Source organism: Bombus vosnesenskii, unplaced genomic scaffold (genome assembly GCF_011952255.1).
Source record: "Bombus vosnesenskii isolate JDL3184/JDL3185 unplaced genomic scaffold, Bvos_JDL3184-5_v1.1 scf7180000015308, whole genome shotgun sequence".
Classification (NCBI taxonomy): Eukaryota; Metazoa; Arthropoda; class Insecta; order Hymenoptera; family Apidae; genus Bombus; species Bombus vosnesenskii.
Genome location: NW_022883930.1, coordinates 12624 through 36087, shown reverse-complemented (window position 1 = coordinate 36087; position 23464 = coordinate 12624). Strand labels below are relative to the sequence as shown.

At 42.0% G+C, this 23464-nt stretch overlaps 1 pseudogene; it reads right to left on the bottom strand.

Moving 5' to 3' along the window:
• Positions 1-23017: 23017 nt before the first annotated feature.
• LOC117241125 lies at positions 23018-23135 on the bottom strand (annotated as a pseudogene).
• Between the last annotated feature and the right edge of the window lie 329 nt (positions 23136-23464).

Below are 23464 nucleotides of genomic sequence, written 5' to 3'. Positions count from 1 at the left end.
ATCCTCTCTGAGTCCCGAAGCTCATGGGGCAAGCTTCGCATTTATACGCTCCTTCTTTTCTTTGACTAGTGCCACTACACTTTGGAATGTGGCACTTTACCCTATGGAGCTTTGAGAAACTCCTTTCGCGATATAAACATCCCCACTGGATGCGAGCATCCGTGCGGTGTTGACCAAGGTGCCTATCCAGGTCTGATAGCGTCATGAAGAAAAGGTGAACTTGCCTTTTCTCGCAGACCGGACAAGCAATCTTGTCTCCCATTAAAGGCGCTATGATCTTAGGAATCAAATTCGGGGGCCTTGCCAAGTCATTACCCATGGTCCCCTCCGAAGCGAATAAATCCGCCACAGCGCTTCCGGGATCGAAAAGCGGTATAACCGTTAGATTGGCAAGCCGATTCTTTATTCATTTACTTTCATATAGTCTTCCGGTCCTTCGTCGCCGCACTCCGTTTAGCCATGGACGCCGCGTCCGGAGGACCATTCCCCACGCCTACGCCAGCGTACATGTTACCGGCGGTACCACGGGGAGGTAGGAGTGCGACTTGAGCAGACGAGACCGAAGTCTCCCCTGTCCTTGAGCAACTATCACACACCTAGGGACCCATAGCACAACCATTTAACAGAGGCATGCTGTTTACAGGCCTTAAGAGGGTCATAGTTACTCCCGCCGTTTACCCGCGCTTTTGTTCCATATTAATTCTCGATATTCATAAAAATAACAATGTAAAACGAAAACTAATAAGATAACTATTCGCTCTATTTATTTAACACCATCGATAAAGTACTCGCAGTTTAATTACAATCGCTCCAGCGATTTGAGAAGAAAGTGTTTTCGATGTATACTTTGATGTGTGGCAGCACTCGACAACAAATATCGCCACTCGACACTAACTTCTGTCGGACGACGGCAGCGCAGTGGTTAGCGCCTTACCTTACGAATGTTCGTGACCCGGGTTCAAATCCCGGCGACCGGAGTCCGATTTTTCTTCTACGCATCAAAAACGGAAGAAAATCAGCAGTACCCCATCAGCGACATCTACAGCCAGCAGCTCAATTATCACGGACAACACGGATACCTCAGATATAATACTTGATGTGAAATTTGTATACATAAATAGTCACTTTTAGTAATAGAGACCTTCAGATTCGTAAGAAATAAATGTCACACTTGAATATCATCATTCGCAATACAACTAACATTCATTCCTTATAAAATGTTCCAAGTATAAATTTTTTCTACCTACTACGAGAAATACAATAAATTTTGATCGGTATAGTACAAGTACAGCAAATTGAAGTCGTTCGTCCTGAATTCTTCGTCATTTTATTACGTCGTCAAGGGATTAACCCAACAACGCGTATAAGTAGATGAATTGTACGATATTATAATTTTTAATAATTTATACTTGCATAGCCTTAGCAATGCTACGTCTACTTTGACTAGAACAGACAGCGAGCTGCCTGCATACTGATCATGCACAAAAATAGCATTGTGTCTACACTGGAGCTGGCGAACAACTCGTGAACAGAACACAAGCAGACCTGTTCGCGACTGTACAGCCACATAATAGGCGGAAGTGATACAGTAAAGTCGTAAAGTAAAGCATTAAGTAGAATCATCAATTGATCTAACAATATACCGTATACATTCTGCACTTACGCAGGCACTCTTGCGTCAGTTGTCTGAAGTTTTAATTCAATTGGCTTAATTAATTTAATATCTATTTTGATATATCAGTTCATAATACAGACAGGAATTTTGATTGCTTACTTTTTAATTGCTCTTAGCAGCTTTTACCGAAAAACCACGTTTTCTATCGCTTCGTTAGAATTTTGTGTTACAATTAAAATTGCATCAGAATCGTTCTGAAACTACCAATTTATTCATGTTCCTAAGTGCGTTACTCTTCTTGAATTCTGTTACAAACTTTAAAAACTAGTCCATATATCCTTAAAAGTAAGAATGGAAATTTTTCACTTTTATAAACAAAAACTTTAAACGGCAGCAAAGTTAAATTTTACTTGGATATCAGTATATTTGCAAAACTTACAGCACCGATTTCTAACCCTATCTTATTTATTTTCAGAAAACTGTAATCTAACGATTTAAGAAAATTATGTGTTATATCATAATTGTAACTGTAATGTATTTTGTTTGATGACGAATAACATACAACGTACTTCGAGATAATCTTTCCACGGAAATTCCACTTGCCTCGATAAAAAAGATTTGCTTGTATCGCAGAATGAGCAAAAAGCGACACGTGTAGAGGTGTCTATGAGAATTGGTGCGTCAACTTATGGCTATATGACGCTATTATATGATGAATTGCACGACTGTGTTAATAGTTCATGACACGTTTGGCGATATCGAGAATGTAGCCGCCAGATCCCAATAGGTTATACGAAGCCAGATTTTCTGCATCCATAAAGTGATTTCTACACGTTGATCCTTAACGAATCTTCATAGGTGTTCACTATCTTCGATGTCCGTGTCATAAATCTTAATTTTAAAACACATATTTGCCTGGAAAATAGAGTTTGTCAACATTGTAAATCGTTTATCTTCCTAATTACATGTTATTAACATGGGAATTTAACATTGTATCAAAGCTATTAAATCTTTGAATGCAAGTATGCCATACTTTTTACTTTTTCTTGCAGGAGAGAAAATCTTATGTGCACGACAATTTCAAAATAAATAACATACTTTTTATTTGCTTGTTGCATTAAATTTATGCTTGTTTCGACAGTTCTGAACATTTTAAAAGTAAAGAATGATGTTAGAAATATCTGCTTTTTTGCAAAGTTTGTCAACTATTTTTAAATCTTTTGCTCTATTACCTTCAAAATATAATCAAAAAAATCTACAGAAATTGATTTATCACGTTTATCATCTCTTGTGATCTTTACATAAAGTAATACCAATGCCACTGCAACGGATATTTTATCTTCAAGAAGCCAGCGCGTGTTGACAACTCTAAAATTTTAACACTTGAACTTAGCAATAATCACTGGATCAATTACTGGATCAATTTATGAAAAAAGATGCATTTATGAAATTCTTATTATAACATGGACTATCCGAATACCGTGCAGATCAATACCCGAACGAGATAACGAGATAATCACGAAGGTTTCAATAAGTCGCTGACAATTTTTAGATTTATTTTATTTTCTATAAGCGGCCTAATGCCTATGGAAGCTAATACACATTTAGCTATCGCAGAGGCATAAATTACAGACATAAATTAAAATAAGTTTAATCATTGTATTTAAGTATTTAATTTGTCTAAAAATTTATTTTTTTAACTAAAAGTAGCTTCGTTTATACTAAAATGATTTTGAAAAAAATTGACTAGCATTAATAATAACATAATAACAAAAAATTTTCTTAACAAAATTTCAATATTTATATGTACATATGTTACGTTTTAAAACATGCAAGAAAATATGTGAAATCTTTGTTGGCAAAGCGTGAAAGAAGGCTCCTTCTGAATAGAAGTCTTAGGGCATCTGTTAGCTACGATAATCATTGGTTTCTCTAGGATTTTTGCTTTCTGTCTCGTCCAATAGCCGACTACATGTTGTGTATCTAAAAAATAATTTAAAAACGATATCGTTGCAGAAGTTCCGAGCTGGAAAATTTCGTAATCTTTCCGGGAGCTTCTAACGCCTCACGTTTGTCCTCGTTAGGAGGAGACGCATCTGCGAAGGTGGTTGCAACAGCTCAGATATCGTTGATTTAAAAATTAACATCAACGATATTCACAATTACACTTAATCCTAGGTTCAACTAGTTTAACTAGGTTTTCTTACAATTTTATATTTTCAAGTAATTTAAGTATATTTCGTAATATATCGAATGTAAATACGAAACTCGAACAATAAGAACGATAACTAAATTAATATTACGTCCACATGATACATTACAATTACATTATCAAACGCAATATCGAAAGATCATAGCAAGCTTCTTCCTATTCGAAAATATAAATAACTAATCGAGGTATATATGTATGCTTTCAAATACATTGTTTTATATTATCTAATGCACATTCATACATAGGTGCATTTATCACCTACTTTTTTAAACATTATTTATATACCATCACGAACATTATTTACGATAAAGGAAAACGAAATAATTAAACAATTGTAGTTATTCAATCCGATTCTAATTGTTCGAGATTTGTGATAATGAGCTTGGGCGCGAAGCGACAGTCAGTCGCCAAACGTGGCCGCGGTCAAGGGATGAACGCTTTGTCTAACAAAGGTATGGAGTAACTCTATAGCTCTCCTTAAAAGAAATACTTGTGAAATATTTGTCCCGTGGCTCGCCCCACGCAGACCCTATTCTTCGAGTAAGATGATTGCCAGATGTCGATGCGTCTCCGCAGTACATGTTCAGCTAGCCTGAGGGCCCGTTATAAATCTTAAGATTTAGTTAACTAAAGTCCTTCAAACAGACAAACAGTCTTTATCCCAACTACGAGAAGATAGGGGAGACCTATTTTGTTTTCAACGAACAGCGTCTTCCACTACTTTCAACTACGGCAACTTTTCCTCGCGGGCGGCTAGCATCTTTTTCTAACCACCGATATGGAGATTGACCAATTAGCAGCAACGTCAATTTCCCTTACTTTCTGAACGAAGGCTATCCTCGACAAATCCGATGATCTCGTGCCCTTAGAACACCCCATATAGTTTTCCTCTGAGACTATCGTCACTAGCGTCGCGAGTGCCTAATCGTCGTGATTAATTGTCAAGACTGTAACAGCTCCATTATTGTAATAAACTATACCTGTGTTGTATCGTATCAATGGTTAATCCCCGTGAAGATTCATTTGACGCCCATAACCCTACTCCTAGCGCTAACCCGACAAATATATACCATATGACACATACCGACCCAATAGCACACCAGATGTAAAGGAAAAGAATCTGTCCTACTCGAGTATCACCAAACAACCATCAGAACAGAAAAAAGGCATTCTAAGGAACAAACCTTGAACAATGGCGGAAAACACAACAACGAAAAGGTCGCCATAACGATGTCAGAAATGGAAAATCTCATTAGTGGGCAAGCAAAGCAGGTAAAGCCATTTCCAATAATGCTGAATTTTGAGCACTCTTCTAAAACAGTTCTGCCCGAGCAGTCGAGCTAGGCGGACGTAAAATATAGTGCTTCTGACACAGTGCAAGTGAACCAACCAAGGATGGAAAAAGTTCCAACGATAAGAATATTAAATAAAGGAGAAACATACACTATAAATAGGGCAGTAGACCAACAGTGCCCAATCAAAACAATAAGTGAAGTACAGGACTGCTCAAATACAAAGGAAATAGAAATGGAAATAATACAAGAAGACGACGTAAAGAGCAATACCAACAAGGATCTACCACAACATAACGAAAGCTGGAACACTGTAACTCCCAGCAAAAAAAGAAAAATAAACTCAAACACAAACGATAGGAGGACCACAGAAACAGAAAGACAGCAATGGCTACAGGAAATTCCCACACAAAACTCCTTCAGCTCACTGACAAAAGAGATGGACACAGACCCTACAGAAAAGCCAAGAACACACACGCCTAAGCCACCGCCAATCTACATAGACGCAACAATAATAGACCCCCTCATTGACCTGCTAAACAGCACAGCAGGAAAAGAAAACTACACTATCAAACAGCTCAAACTGGACCAGGTAAAGGTACAAACCAATACCGCAGAAGCCTACAGAATAGTAACTAAAGCGCTAAAGGAAAAAAACGCTGGGTATCACACTTACCAACCCAAATCCGACAGAAGCTACAAAGCAGTAATCAGAGGTCTGCACCCTAAAACAAATACAAACAAAATATGCGAGGAATTGGCCAAGATTGGACACCAGGTAAGAACGATCAACAATATAACCACATTTGACACTAAGCAACAACTACCGCTATTCCTAATAGAGCTAGACCCGAAAAGTAACAACAAAGAAATATTTGAAATTAAAAAAACTTAAACACAATAATCACAGTCGAGCCACCCAGATAAAAAAGACATACCACAATGCATGCGATGTCAATAATACGGACACACAAAAAACTACTGCAATAGAAACCCGGAGTGTGTCAAATGAGCAGGAAAGCACCTAACAGTGAACTGCCCACACACGGGACAAACAAACGACGTAAAATGTCACAATTGCGGTGGAAATCACCCAGCCAACTACAAAGGCTGCGTAGTCAGAAAACAACTACAAAGCAAACTCTTCCCGCCGATTCGAAACAGGACACATAACAATTTCCACACGCAACAGGACAACACAGAATCTATGTCAACACCAAATACACAGCATGTAATGAACAATAACAACAGTAACACCAACACCGTTAGAAACCGAAGCTACTCGCAAGTAGTCAACCAATCGTCACCCTTAGACAATCAAGAACAGAACAACCACAGCAACGACGATACAGAAATCAAAGAGCTAATAAAACATTCCATAAAAAACGCCTAAATACTCAGAAAAATGATAAGCGAACAAAACGAACTCCTCAGACAGCAAACACAGCAGATAACAGTCTTGTTACAATTACTTACTAATATGATGAGCAAGAAATAAAAATAGACACGCTTAAAATAGCAGCCTGGAACTCTAACGCCCTACAAACAAAGGGCCCTAGAAACTAAAGCATTCCTGTATAGCAATAACATCGATATACTACTCGTTTCAGAAACACACCTCACAATAAACAGCTGTATAAAAATACCGCACTACACCATATACGAAACCAAGCATCCCTCAGGGAAAGCACACGTAGGGACAGCAGTAGTAATAAAAAACGACATTAAACATCACCTACACAGCCAGGTCAGTAAGGAATATTTACAAGCAACCGCCGTTACCGTACAGACTAACAGCAACCAACTGCAGTTGTCAGCATTATACGTACCGCCGCGACACAAAATCACAATGCAAATGTGGGAAGACTACTTTCGACACTTAGGTGACAAGTATATTGCAGCGGGAGACTATAACTCAAAGCACACACTATGGGGATCAAGAATCACCACACCTCGAGGCAGAACCTTGGAAAAATACATCAGAAATTATAACCTCAATATATTATCCACAGGAAGACCGACATACTGGCCGATAGACCTGAGCAGACCTGACCTGCTAGACTTTGCAGTTACAAAGGGATTAAACGCAAATAAACTAAACATAGCACCCAGCCTCGAGCTTAGCTCCGACCATACGCCCATAATAATTACATACAGAAACAAACCAATACTTTACAGCAGCACAGAGAAGCTATACAATAAAACCACCAAATGGCAAACATTCACAGAAATAATGGAGAGCAAAATCAGCTGCAACATCTCACTGAAAACACCTGAACACATCGATCAAGCAGTAACAACCCTCACAGAAACTATCCAAGAAGCAGCAAGGGCAACCACTATACCTGAAACAACCAACAGACAAACAAAAACAGTTCCACTAGACATCCTCGAAAAAATTAGAGAAAAAAGATAAGCGAAAGCAAAATGGCAAAAACACAGAACAAAAGAAAACAAAAAACACCTAAACAAACTCACAAAAGAAACAAAAAACAAAATAAAAGAGCACAACAACAACGAGTTCACAAAGTTCATCGAGTCACTATCTGCTCACGAGAACTACAACTATTCCCTCTGGAAAGCCACAAAAAGAATAAAGAAGACAACAAAAATGCTACCAGCAATCAGAAGAGCAGACAACACATGGGCAAGAAGCAACGAAGAGCAAGCTAAAGAATTTTCCAACCACCTATGCAACACATTCACCCCACACAACATCAACAACAGCAACCACAATAGTCATACGGACGAGGACGCGCTAACAACTAGTACAGCAACTGACAATCACTACACCATACCCAAAGCAACAGCACAAGAAATCAGAAACATAATTGAGAAAACAAAAGACAATAAAGCACCAGAAATCGACCTAATTAACGGCAAAATCTTGAAAAACCTTCCGCCAAAAGCGATAAGACAAATCACAATAATAGTAAACGCAATACTAAGAATACAATACTTTCCAAAAGCTTGGAAACTGGCACAAATCATAATGATACCCAAACCAGGCAAAGACCCACACGAAACCAAGTCCTACCGACCAATCTCACTACTTCCGGTGTTCTCCAAGATACTAGAGAAAATAATCTACAACCGGATAAAACCAATAATAGAGAAGAACCAGTTAATACCGGACCACCAATTCGGATTCAGAAACAAACACTCCACAATAGAACAAACGCACAGACTCGTCAATGAAATCCTACAGGCGCTGGAAACAAAACAATACTGTACAGCCCTCTTTATGGACATAGAAAAAGCATTTGACAAAATAAACCATGAAAGCCTACTACAATCAATCGGGAAATAGTTCCCGGGGCAGATATACCAACTAATCAAATCATACCTAAGCAGCAGAAGCTTCATAGTAAAAATCAAAAACACACACTCGGAAGCTAAAGAAATCAAGGTAGGAGTTCCGCAAGGAAGCGTCCTAGGACCAATTCTATACACATTATACACGGCCAACATACCAACAACTAACAACTGCAAAATACTGACATTCGCGGATGACACAGCTGTACTAGTCAGGCACACTAACCCTGCAACAGCAGTTACATTACTACAAGAACATATCACAAAAATAGAAAAGTGGCTTCAAGCAAAACAAATCAAAACAAACCCCGAAAAATGCAAACACATTACATTCACACTGCGAAAACAGAAACCACCAAACATTGTACTAAACGACACGCATAATACAAACAAGGCAAGTCAAATACCTAGGACTCCACTTATATTCACGACTCACATGGAAACAGCATATTAAAGCAACAATAGACAAAATACAGATGGCAAGGAGTCAAATGTACTGGCTAACAAGTCGAAAATCCAAACTAAGCATAGAGAACAAACTAAAAATATGTCGGAGATGAAAGAACACCGGAGCCTTTGGAATTTTGGATAATCCCGCAACATTGTAACCTAGAGTCTACTATAGCTGTAATTGAACAATTGTAGTTATTCAATCCGATTGTAATTGTTCGAGAGTTGTGATAATGAGCTTGAGCTCGAGGCGACAGTCAGTCGCCGAACGTGGCCGCGGTCACGGGATGCACGCTTTGTCTAACAAAGGCATGGAATAATTCTATAGCTCTCCTTAAAAAGAAAATAGTTGTGACACTCGACAGTAAACATTCCAACGGTCTCTGTCCCGTAGCTCGCCACACACAGACCCTATTCTTCGAGTAAGATGATTGCCAGATGTCGATGCGTCTCCGCAGTACATGTTCGGCTAGCTCGAGGGCCCGTTATAAATCTCAAGATTTAGTCAACTAAAGTCCTTCAAACAGACAAACCGTCTTTGTCCCAACTACGGGAAAATAGGGGAGACTTATTTTTCAACGAGCGGCGTCTCCCACTAGCAACTTTCCCTCGAGGGCGGCTAGCATCTTTTTCTAACCACCGATATGGAGATTGACCAATTAGCAGCAACGCCAATTTCCCTTACTTTCTGAACGAAGGCTTTCCTCGACGAATCCGATGATCTCGTATCCTTAGACACACCCCATTATAGTTTTCCTCTGAGGCATCATCGGCACGGGAAAGTCATTCTCGCTCGCGATCTCATCGATGAAAGGAGCAACTCTTCACGACCAGTGAATATTACGTGTCCGACTTATATTTTGTGAGTACGTTCATTTATCATCCCGTCGACCGCGAATTCGTTATTGAACCTATGATCATTGTCATTAGTTTCTCGAGTACCTAACTACCAGGATTACTTGTCCGGTTCTATAATAATCGTATTTGCACTAGTCAATGTCTTCTCTATTGCATAACGACAACGTGTAACCCAAACGAAGATTCGTTTCACGCCCCTAACCCTAATTCTAATGTAAACCCGACAAATATATAAGTATCTCCTTTCCATATCACATCTTGGTTAACAAGCTTTTGTGGCAATCGCAGATCCGGAGATATTTACTTGTACTCCAATGATCTGAGGTCAATCAAGCTGAACACTTGATCGGCCAGCGAGCGTTCCCAGAGTCTTGTCCTAATAGTAATAAAAATACAGGGAAATATGGGACTCTCTAAGAGGTGGTGCTCTATTTAAAACCATCTCAATTTCTGGCATGGATTTTTCTGGCAAAAATCATCCTGGTGTAGCGGGACACGAGTCAGGACAATTCAAATCCTATTGTTGTTTTGCTTCGAAGTATCAAAACCGTTAGGTTACAAGTAATGTAAGAACAAATAAACTCCGGGCAAAACAATGTCGTCGCTACATATAATCGTCAAACGTAGACGAATTTAAATTTTCCGGTTCTCCCCCGACCAGTATAAATAAACGGACGCGATCGCGAGCGAGAGAGGTATCGAACAGTGTCGCAGAGCATCAACGTGTGTAAACGAGTACCGAAACGAGTATGATCTACAGAGCTTCTCCGAGTATTTATCGGGTATTTATTCCGCAACTTATACTTGTACCAATGGCTCGCAATTCGTCTGTAACTTATTTATTTATTTATTTATTCAAAAATATATTTGACTGACTGCGACAGCAATATTTCGTTATTTTTTTCTCGTTATTTTATTTCTCGTTATTTCGCTCAACCTAATAACGACTAATCGGTCAGATCAAAATGTGGCTGAATGACGGAATAATACGCCAGTCACATTCCGACTATGCAAGCCGGATCGCGTTGATTGAAAAAAAAGATGGTTCAACTAGAATTTGCGTCGACTATAGGCAACTGAATCGAAAGGTAGTGAAAGACAGATACCCGCTACCCTTGATCGAGGATCAATTAGATTTGTCACAGGGATCGATAGTATTCAGTACGTTGGACCCTAAGAATAGATTCTTTCGTGTTCATGTCGGAGAAAGTAGCAGGAAATATACAGCATTTACAGTTCCTACAGTATGAATTTATTAGTGTGCCATTCGGATTATGCAATTCACCAGCTGTTTTCCAGAAGTTCATAAACGCAGTTTTCAAAGGATTGATCGTGACAGGGCATGTGCTGACATGACAACCTGATGAAAAGCATCCTGTCTTCCTTGGAGCAGTGTGGGGATCACAAGGAAACAGGAAGAAGGAGAAGGAGAGAGCCTATCGAGGTTAAAAAAAGGGCAGACAGGGCAGAGATGAAGAGAGAAGTGACGATAGCTAAGGGCGGATACCCAAAAAGAAAGATAGTATCGCCGGCTGAAATTATGAGAGTTGGGGAGTATAAGAGGCCCCGAAGAGGAGAGGTCACATACGCCGAGGCGGGTGGGAGGGAGAACAGAGCGATAAGGGGTGACTTCAGCGAGGACTCCGAAGGGTGGATGAGGGTAGAAAAAAGGAAGAGGAAGAGGAAAGCTTCCTTAGAGCAAGCTACCCCGATGGTGCGTCCGGGAAATAAACGGCAGGTTGGTGCCGAAGAGAGAGCGTACCAAGGAACAGGAGGAGGAAGGAAGCCATTCTAATTAAGGTGGAGGAAGGGAAGGTTGCGAATGGCTTCATGTTTATAAGAGGATAATGGAGGTGAGGAGTTCATTGGAGGGAGCCACGGGGGTCCGTAGGACGACAGCGGGCCTAATTGAATTCGATAGGACGGTGGTGGTTAGCGAGGAGGCGGCCAAATTGAGAGCCGCCTTGAGTGATAGTACGAAGGTGGCCGCTCTGGTGAACAGGGCGACCCTACAAATAAGGAACATCGATCCCCGCACCAGCAAAGAAGAGCTGGTGGACGAGATCAGGTCGCAGTGGGCAATTGAGGAGAATGCGGATATAGAAGTCAAATCTATAAAAGCGGCACCATGGGACACGCAAGAGGCGGTAGCTGTCCTCCCGGTGAGTGGAGTTCCTAGTGACGAGAGAGAAAGGAGATTGAGAATTGGGCTAACGATAGCCTCCGTTAGGCAGTTAGCTAATGTTCGGCGCTGTTACAGGTGCCACATGTTGGGGCATGTGGCGGCAGGGTGTACTGTTGCATGTCATGGCAGGGAGTTGTGTAGGAGGAGCGGCAGCGCTGAGCATATAATGAGAGATTGTGATAAAGAGCCGAGATGCGCAATGTGTCTGAAACATGGTGGCATAAATGCAAGGCATATAACGGGTTCGTTGGCGTGCCCTATGGAGCGTTTAGGTGTTAGGAATAGACGGGGGCCCAGTTAGGGTTCTACAAATAAATCTAAATAGATGCAGGCTTGCGCAAGACCTAATGATGCAGTGCGTATGCGAAAGCAGGGTGGACATTGTGGTCATCTCCGAGCCCTATAGGCAGTTGCCATTTTGGTTTAATGACGAGGGTGGGGATGCATCGATATGGGTCACCCTGTTTAATGGAAAACATGCGGCAAGCGAGACCCTGATAAGAAATGTAGGGATTGTAGGGTTCAGGGTTTGTGACGTATTTTGCGTCAGTGGGTATTGTTCCTCTAATAAGAGTAAGGGCCAGTTCAACGATTATTTGAAGGAACTGGAAGGGATCATAAAGGAGGGGAGAAAAAGAGCACCGGCGATTATGGTTGCCGGTGACTTTAATGCAAAATCCTCGGTGGGGGGTCTAAGACGGACCGTAGGGGAACATGTCTGCTGGACGTTACAACGAGGAACGAGCTTATACCTATTAGGACGACGGGAAACTATTCCTTTCTGAGAAATGAAAGGACTAGTTTCCCGGATATACTTAGTGTTAATAGACGAATAAGGCTGAGTTGGAGGGGGAGTAGGGTCCTAGGTTGGTACTCAGCCTCTGACCATTTTTATATTGAGCATAAGTTTAGGGATAATATTAAGCGAGTGGAGGGTGGCGCCTTTAAATATTTGACAAAAGAGATGGATGTAGAGGGTTTTTTAAACAAATATGACGGAGTCTATGACGAACATGGTTTTAAATTTGACGAGACGGCATGCGGCGAAGGGCTGCACATGAGTCTGGAGCATACGTGTGCCGTGGACTTGAAGAGGAGATACGCGGCGAGTGCGAAGAGGAGCGCCAACTATTGGTGGAGCTAGAAAGAGCTAGAAAAAGAGCCCAGCGAGCGGTGGCAGCCCGCAAGGATGATGCCGAGGTCCTGGTGGCCGAATTCAAGGATGCTAGGAGGCGGCTGAAAAGGGCGATCGGGCGTAGCAAGGAGGAGAGTTGGAAGAAGCGAACTGCACAGGAAGAGACATCGATCCTACCTGGCGAAGAAGGAGGGTTAGGCATCGAGGAAGTAGACATGAGGATGGCCGTTGGGAAATGCGATTCCAGGAAGGCGGCTGGAGTGGATGGGATTCCTGGCACTGTAGTGAGATTATTGGCGGAGCAAAAGCCTAGCGTTCTCCTGACAGTGCTCAACGGAATAAATACCTATGGAAAAATACCGGCGATATGGAAATAGGCGAGGGTGGTACTAATACCCAAGCCTGGCAAAGACCCTGCGACGTCATCGGCGTATAGGCCGATTAGCATACTGTCGGCGTTGAGAAAGGTGTGGAAGCACACGCTGAAAATGCTCATCGAAAGGAGCGTTGGTCTGGATCCCTTTCATAGGGACCAGTATGGCTTTCTTCATAAAGGAGGGGGACTCTTGAAGCCCAGGATAGGACGGTCGCAGTTGCTGAAGAGTGCAGAAGGAAGGGCCTGCGTGTGTTCTGGTCGCCCTTGATGTGAAGAACGCCTTCTACACTCTAAGGTGGGAGAGGATAATGGAGGAGGATCGAAGGAGACGGCTACCGGGACGGCTACAGGAGTTGTTAGCGGACTATCTGGCTGAGAGGAGAATACTGATACACTGTCGTGACGGTGTCGTAGGGAGGAACGTCTACACGGGGGTTCCGCAGGGATCGGTCTTAGGACCGTTACTGTGGAATCTCGTGTATGACGAGGTGCTGGAAGCGCTGGACCGGGAGAAGGATACCGAAGCAGTAGCGTTCGCCGACGATCTGGCGGTTCTACTCAAGCTCTGAGGGTTCCACGGCGTCAATGAGAAGATAAAGGCGATCATAGCCTTGGCCACTAGGTGGTGCTGCGAGACTGGAGTGCACCTGGCCAGGGAGAAGACGGAGGTTATCCTCTTAACAAGGAAGAGTATACCGACGATTTTTAACTTCGACGTGGGGGATGGGGGCGAGATTTCCACTAGCCGTGTTGTGAAGTACTTAGGGGTAGTGTTGGATAGTGCTAGGGGATTCTCCCCCACCTCAAAGCAGTTTGTGATAAAGCGGAACGGTCCTTGGGCGCCATACGGAGCCTACTCCCAGACGTCGGCGGGCCCAACGATTTAGTCAGGAGACTGTATTATGGTATCTGGGAGTCTGTGGTTCTATATGGCGCACCGATATGGGCCTCCTCCCTGGGAAGAGAAACAAATAGGACGATCATGAGAAGGGCATAAAGGGCGGCGTTGATCCGTATGTCTACCGCCTACCGTACGGTGTCACATGGGGGTCTGTGTGTGCTTACCGGTAGCATGCCGATTTACATCAAGGCATGGTTGCGGTGGAAGCAGTATGGAGTGAAGAGGCGGATCAACGAGAGCCCTGAAGAAATGGCACATGTTGGGCAAGAAGAAATGAAGGATTTGGAGACGGAGGTAGAGGACAGGTGGAGATTGGAGTGGGCGTTCCACAACCCCACAATTGAACTACGAGACTGGTAGAAGATCCGCTGATCTTCTACAAAAGAAAGAGGAAGATCAACTACCATACAGATGCAGATCCTTACGTAACACGGTATCTTTAACTGGTACCGTCATAGGATCGGCAAAGAGTCGCACACCAGTTGTTGGGATTGTGGTGCGGTGCTGGATGACGCCGAACATGTGCTCTTTTGGTGCCCTAGATGGACGGAGGAGAGAACGGAGTTGGAGGTCGCGATCGGTGAAGACTTTAAATTGGAGAACCGGGCCGTTGAGAAGATGGCCGCGGAGGAGCGGTTTTGGAATAGGTTTTATGATTTCTGCACAAAGGCGATGAAATGCCGGCTTTCTAAAGAACGGGAGATGGAGGTCAGGAGAAAAAGGGAAGAAAGGAGGAGAAGAAGGACCAGAGCGTGTTGCGAAGTGGGCAATTCTTTTAGAGCAATTCAATTAGGCCAGGGAGGAGCATACTGCACATCGACGCGCTAAGTCGAAATCCGTTGCTCATGGTCATGCTGCTAGACGAGGACGAACAAGGGATTGTTGCACGGCTAAGGAAGCCGCATTTGCAAGAAGATAATCTGCGGTAGATCCGGGACAACATCGAACAGCACGAAGCTGGCGGATACGTTTCAAAGGACGAAGTTTTGTACAAAGAAATAAAGGAGATACCATTGCTGGGCGTGCCAAAGTCAATGCAGACTCGAGTGGTTCGACGAGCTCACGAACACGGCCATCTGGGCATCACTAAAACGGAAGCGTTATTAAAAAGGGACTATCGGTTTGTGGGCATGCGCGAGAAGGTGGATAAGGTAGTGCAGAGTTGCATCGATTGTATCCTTGCGGAGAAAAAATAAGGAAAACGAGAGGAATTCCTGAACCCTATTGACAAGGAGGAGTTGTCATTTGACACTTATCGTGTCGATCATCTTGGACCATTGCTATCTACGAAGAAAAGGTACCGGTATATCTTCGTGGCGATTGATGCCTTCACAAAGTTCGTTTGGTTGTATTCCACAAAATCAACAAGTTCTGCGGAAGTTATTCGCCATTTGAGGAAGCAGTCTGTAGGTTTCGGAAATTCGAGAAGAATTATCTCGGATCGCGGGACGATATTCACAGCCGTTGCCTTTGAGGATTATTGGAATGAGAAAGGTATACAGCACGGCTGGACTACAATGCACAAGTAGAAAGAGTGAAACGGACGCTTAATCCCCTATTGACGAATTTGTCTGCGCCAACACCAGACAAGTGGTTACACCTAGAGATAGCGCAAAGGTATTTGAACGCAACCACCAGCAGAAGTACGAATGTTACCCCGTTCCAACTCTTGTTTGGAACGCGGATGAGAATGCGCGCAGCTGGTCGAAGACGAGTGGGCCGTGATGTTCTAGGAGGAGCGAGATCAGCTACGCGTAAAGGCAAAAAAACGGATCGAGGAAATTCAAGCTAAAAACAGACGGACGTTTAACAAGAGACGTAAAGAGGCAACAGCGTATAAGACAGGAGATTTAGTGGCGATCGAGAGGACGCAGGTCCTGGTCCGAAGTTGCAGTCGCAGTTCCTTGGGCCGTACCGCGTGGTAAAAGTCTTGCGGAATGACTGCTATGTGGTACAACGAGAGGGCGAACACGAAGGGTCACGAACAACAACCACGGCGGCTAATCGCATGAAATGGTGGGACGTTGTTGAAGTCAGAGGTGAGGGTGAAATTAGTGATGATGAGCACATCCGAGGGCAGATGTGATTGTCAGGTACGGCCGAATGTAGTATCATGAACGAGGGGCCTAAGGGGTGTTGTGCGGATCGTAAACAAGCGGTTGCCTAGGTGTGAATTATAAACAAGCGGTTGCTCAGCATATGCGTACTGGGGCTATGACAAAAGACAAGGGGATGCTAGGGGACGATAAACGAATTAACAGGAGTATGAATTGAGAAGTCCGAGAGTGCGGATTGCGTTATCAAGATGGTGTTGTTAAAAGAGAGTTGAATTTGCGTTGACGAATTGTTAATTAATTATCTAATTGTTTTAATTATTATACGTTTATTGCAATTGGGTCATGTTTAATAACCACTGTTTTCTGTTTAATTAACATCTGTTTAATCCATTTATCATTAATAAACTAATCATAATAATTTACGATATGGACATTTGATAACTAATAAAACAAGTTTAAGTCGTCATATTATCCTTTCTGGGGACGACTCTGAACAGGTATCCAATGTCAAGAGCGCTATAATTGTCCGAATAACTACCGACATTGGCGCTGAGATTATGCGGGAGATAGAGGAGGTGCAGCTGTCGCTCCTTCTAAAGGCCTGAAGGCTACCTATGTTCATAGGCTCAGGTAGCCATCCCATAAAGTACGACCGGTTAGAATATACGCGCTTCTGCGTGAAACGATGCGTATCCTCGAAAATGAGGTTAATCTCTTCCAGGCGACGGTGGCGAGTCCAACCTTAGGGCGACTTCAAGAGGTGTGGATCATTCCAAGAGGTCTCGTCATTCCGGCAATGAATTTGGGAAGAGATCGCGGTGCCTCAGAGAAGCTCGGACAATGAGATGTCATTCGCATGTCAACGTCGGCGCTCAGAAAATGTCTTATTAGACACTAGTTACCTTCAAAGACAAAGAAATTCTGACCTGGCCTGGCCAAAATAATGCTCTAAAGAAAACCGGCCACGTTGCTGCTATTATCCTTGCGAAAGGCATAGCTACAAGATATCAACAATATTTTACGACAAAGAGCAAGTTAACTCCATTATATTATAAGATTTCTATCGTAAAACGATGTTATCAAAAACTTTTGCACGTAACTGTATATATAAATTAGCAACAAATTAGCAACACTGCGGTTTAAAGACTTACTTCAGGTTAAACACAGACGTTGATTCAAGAATCACCCAAAATTTAATGAGCTAGAGAGGAGCAGAGTTCAGTTCTATGTTCTGCTGGGTCTGCCATTTAAGGTCTATCTACGGATTGATTGATAAAACAGATTTTAAGGATTTCAATTATTCTACATATTCGAAAGCCTTTCATAATATTATAAACTTTTGTGTTCTAGCTTCCATCATTATAGTATATTAGTATGATTAAAATGATTGCCATTTTAGCTATTCTATTAATATTACTATATTCCTTGTACAAATATTGTTATTTGATATTTCTATTCTTTGATAAATCTCTTTAAAGATAGTAACCTGTAAATTTCTACACGCCCACGATCGCTAACCACTCTCGATCTTACGAGATACCATTGGAGTAAAGCGCTGGTCTAAAGATCAGTGCCTGCTGGCCAAACACTAAACTTCGTAAATTGCCCCCCAATTGGTTTTCGAATAGAACTCTTTTGCTTGCTGTTACTTCGCAAACAGCTTCAAGGACTGTTCACAATGTAAAGTTGCAGAGGACAACCTCTCTGACGGATACTTCCATCGTGAATCTTTGTTCGCGAATAGAATAGAGTTGGTTCCAAACAGAGGACATAAAAATTTGGCCATGCAGGTCCTAAACCGTAATTCCTTCCATATATCCAATGATTGTTCGCAAACTGTTCAACAGCGTGATCTCGGTGACCGAACTTTCCCTGAACACATTTAATGAATAGCACACTTCAATAACTGTAACTTCAGTAACAATAAAAAAATTAAAAATATGTATACATTAAGATATCTACTAATTATTACACATTATATATGTCGGGTTTACATTAGAATTAGGGTTAGGGATGTGAAACGAATCTTCGTTTGGGTTACACATTGTCGTTATGCAATAGAGAAGACATTGACTAGTGCAAATACGATTATCATAGAACCGGACAAGTAACCGTGGTAGTTAGGTACTCGAGAAACTAATGACAATGATCCTAGGTTCAATAACGAATCCGCGGTCGACGGGATGATAGATGGACGTACTCACAAAATCTAAGTCGGACGCGTAATATTCACTGGTCGTAAAGGATTACTCCTTTCATCAATGAGGTCGCGAGCGAGTATGTCTTTCCCGCCCCGATGATGCCACAGAGGAAAACTATAATGGGGTGTGTCTAAGGACACGAGATCATCGGATTCGTCGAGAAAAGCCTTCGTTCAGAAAGTAAGGGAAATTGGCGTTGCTGCTAACTGGTCAATCTCCATATCGGTGGTTAGAAAAAGATGCTAGCCGCCCTCGAAGGAAAGTTCCTAGTGGGAGACGTCGTTCGTTGAAAAAATAGGTCTCTCCTGTCTTCCCGTAGTTGGAACAAAGACGGTTTGTCTGTTTGAAGGACTTTAGATAACTAGATCTTAGTGTTTATAACGGCCCTCGGGCTAGCTGATCACGTACTGTGGAGACGTGTCGGCATCTGGTATCCATCATACCCGAAGGATAGGATTTGCATGTGGTGAGCCACGGGACAGAAACCGTTGAAATGTTTACTGTCGCGTGCCGCTACAAATATTTCTTTTAAGGAGAGCTATAGAATTACTCCGTACCTTTGTTAGACAAAGCGTACATCCCGTGACCGCGGCTACGTTCGGCGACTGGCTGTCGCATCGAGCCAAGTTCATTATCACAAATCACGAACAAATACAATCGGATTGAATAACTACAATTGTTGAATTACAGCTATAGTAGACTCTAGGTTACAATGTTGCGGGATTATCCAAAGTTTCAAAGGCTCCGGTGTTCTTTCATCTCCGACATATAAATAAGCGTAGCGACATAGAAGAGAGAGAGATAATTCCTTAGTTCAGAGTTCCTCAGTTCCCCAGTTCTTGTTAGTCTTGTTAATCGACGTGTTTGCATTTGTCAATTTGTAAATTATCGCAAATCTATCAAATTAAAATCTTGTAATTAATAAGAGTGAAAACATATTGCGAACGATTCGAGTAACTTCGAGTATTTGAAATTTCAACGACAATTCTGTCAATTTCCAATTAGGATATGAATAAACATTTTTTGTGAAGAATATTTGTCTAATAATATAATAGGATTAAGCGAACATTTATTTTCACCAACTTTAATCCTCTCCCGTGCCAGTACTCCTGCGCGTAGCAGGTTAGCCGAAACGTGGAGTTTAATTGTCAATCGCATTAAATAACAGACAACACTACAATTTAATCTGAATTCAAAAATTAACGGCAACACAACCAAAACGAACCAAACAAAAACGTAACAATATTGATTTCTGATCCGGAGTCTAATAGTAAATTTGTCTTAGTTTTTAAATCTGGGGAGACTATTCTAGCGGCGAGAGTACTTGGAGTTTCGTTCATTTTTATTGAAACAATCCGGAGAGTCCAAATCTGAGTCCGATCCTTGGTGATTTTCTTTTGTAAATTCTTCTCGTATTTTCTTCTCTTTTTGATCCAGCAGGAAGGTTTTCCCACAGTATTTGGTGGTGGTTCCGTTGGTTTTACAGCCGGCTTTACATTCGCTCTGGTTTTTGTTGTAGATCGTGTAGTTGATTTTACGGGGATCGCTGCTCGTGTTTGTTTTACTGGCGTAGGCGCCGGCTTTCTTGCTACCGCCTGTACTCTCGGGCGATTCGGAATATCGTTCCTTCGTGGCTCGCCCCATTCTCCCGAAGGACGTGCCCGGTTTCCCGATTGTTCCGATGCATAGGGTACGATTATCCTAGCGTCTACTCTGGCTTTGAATGTATAACAATCTTTTATCAAATGCCCAGGTTTTTTTGCAATAATTGCATGTTAGCGCATTTTGTCTCGGAGCGTTTGGGCCATTTTGCGGCGGCGATATGGGTCTTCGATCCTGGCGGTTGTTTCCGATGTTTTTACTATTGCTCGGGGGACGAACGTTGTTACGATTGTAATTGTTCGGAGGTGTCGGACGTTGGTATTGCGTTCTGTCGTTTGCTCGTTTTAATTCTCGCGTTGCTTTAACGGCTTGGCGATACGAGTTCTTCTAAAGAATGGTATCCCGCTATTTTTACTCGCAAATATACCTCGTTTGGGAGTCCCTTAACGAAGGCCTCCCTTGTGTCCCAATCTATTGTGTCTTGAACATCCTGAGATATAATACCGTAATCACATCTTTCTCCGTCCATTATTGCTAACCTAAGGTTTCTGACGCGATCTATATAGTCTAGTATGTCTTCCCCCGGTCGTTCCAATATTGTTCCTAATTCTCCCTTATATTCGTTAAGGGATTTCCCTGGGCCGAACATATCCTTTAATTTGTTCCCGAAATCGTCCAAACTGTTTAGCTGACTGTCCTCTACGGCGAGGTACCCGTGCCCGCGAAGCTTATTCATTAATAATTTTACCAATTGAGGCTCCTGATGCCGCGGAATCATGTTTCGTGCGCGCTCGCATGCTCTTAAAAATTGAAATACTGAGGGTCGATGTCTGTCGAATATTGGTACTGACTCGATTGCGTCTTTTAACTTGATTGGTTGGGGGCTACCGTCTGTCGGTATTGTCACCTGAGGAATTATCGGCAGTGATACGGGTGTCTCGATTTCCTTTTTTGTTTTGAGTGAACGCATGTCGTCTTGTAATTCATTGGTTTTTGTACTCATGTCGGCTCATTACTCGAAAATTTGCATCACATGCTCTTAGTTTTTCTGACAATGTCAAGAGCGTGTCTTCGTTCAATGATTCTAATGGAGTTGCCATATTCTCTATTATATTTTGTCAATAACCGTAAGAACTTTAATCCTCTGTGGAGCGCATCCCACCGCTGCCATGAAAAAAATATTTTAATTGTTATTGTTACGTTTTCAATTGAGTTGTTGTTTTAGTTTTTCTTTTTTTTTATTCTTACTTTCTTGGGCCCGTTACTATAGTAATTTACAATTATATGTATATGTATGTACGTATATGTATGTATATGTATAAATATGTATATGTATATGTATTTATCCGTGTAAGTTGTCGATAATGATATTGTAGTCATCTAGGGGGACAACGGGGCAAGTTATCTTTCCAAAAGCCAGAAAACTTTTTTCGGTTTCGGTAAGATCCATGTAAGCGTTTATACACTCAGTACTGGATGTCGCGGGTTGTATCTGTGACATATCTATATCGCACATTCGGCAATGCTTTGCTGTAGTTCGCTCCGGTACTCCACACAGCAAGTGTGTTGGCGTATCTTCGTGTAATTCTTGATCCTCCGGATCCAATCAGTCTTGACAAATAAAAACATATTGGAACTAGTAAGCAGAGCGGATTAGATGGACGCAACAACTGAATAACAATTCCTCGTAAGCATCCGGGTAGTCCGTAGGTAAGATTCCATCCGGAAGGTATAACAATTGGTTCTTCTGATTGTTAAATTCAACGCCCATTCTGTGTAACAGAACAAAAATATTTTATTATTAACATGTCTCGCTTTATTATGAAGTTTTTGTTGATTCATTTTGTCAGTGCGTCACAATGGGATTTTCCTTTCGGGGTATTGCCTTTATCTTTCAGTGTTTCATATATTCCTTCTAATTCGTCAATCATGGACGGGTTGATAGCTGATTACGATCCAGTTTTCCTTTCTCGTGACTGTTCGTTAACAGATTTTAACATTTTTGCTACTGTGTATTGTATTAATTGTCATTTATTATTTCTTCTTAATCCGTTCACCATGAGTAGTTAAGGGTTTAATAATTTATTATAAGGTTTTAATCCATGGTTTGTTTCTCGTGGCTGGTTACAACCCCTCTTCTTCTTGCGCTGGAATACTACTTGCAGTGAATAAAAAATGAACGAAAAAGGATAAACTAAATAAAAGAAAACAAAACAAGATATGCACTGGAACAGTCCGCATGGGAACCTCTGACGAAGATACCTCCGTATGCATCATTAAACGTTAATATCGAAATGACCAAAACCTATGTTCATAACAGTAAATCAAATCAAACACCGGAGGCAACAATCACATGGAAATAGTAATCAAAATCTACGTAATGATAATATACCAAATCAACAATCAAGATGCACAACCCGTCATCCGGAAGCCGACGCTACTCACCGCGTGTCAATGCAAGGGAGAAAAACAACAAACAAAACATATCTTATTAAATAAAATATAAGAATATAGACAAAATCACTCCAATAAAATAACACCCGCTGGGAACACATTTAGGCATATATGCACACATGAATAAATAAGGCACTGTTACCAAGTAAAGTCAAAATCTACACACGGAGCATCAGGATACATTTCACGAAACCTATCTAAACACCATGAGAGTACTTCAGGACAAGTACCCCCCCTTGATCTGAGGAATGGTGGCGTAGGAAAGCCTCCAACACTTGATCAGGAATCTCCTCTGAGAAACGAACCTTCGCGCTGGCATCCGTATCAACCACCGCATGGGGGGCGCGGCGGGCCCAGCGCGCTCTGCCAACGCCACACGGAATCCCAGGCGATCACCCATCCAAGTACTATCCGTGCCCGGCGCTGCTTAACTTTCGTGATCTAACGGGAACGAGTGCACTCAGCGCGGCCAGGGCATTGCCTACTTTCACTTGAACTGGAATGCATTTAACTATGTGTACTGCTTCTCCTGCGACCAAAGCCATGTGTCCTGGAGTTTTGGTTATTGCATACGCAAATTCATCAGGTAATATAGTTGCTAGACTGAATGCATTCTCTATTATTTTCTTTTCCGAGATGCATCTTAGTGTCAATATATCCTGATAGAGTACCGTTATTTGTCTTCTGACAGTTTTTCTACGTAAATGAATTTTGAGTTAACGTATGTGAATATATCCAAATTTTTGACTGCTGTTTTACGTTTGGGTATAAATGTATTTCCTTTAGTCGTTTTTAGGAAAAAGAGCTTGGG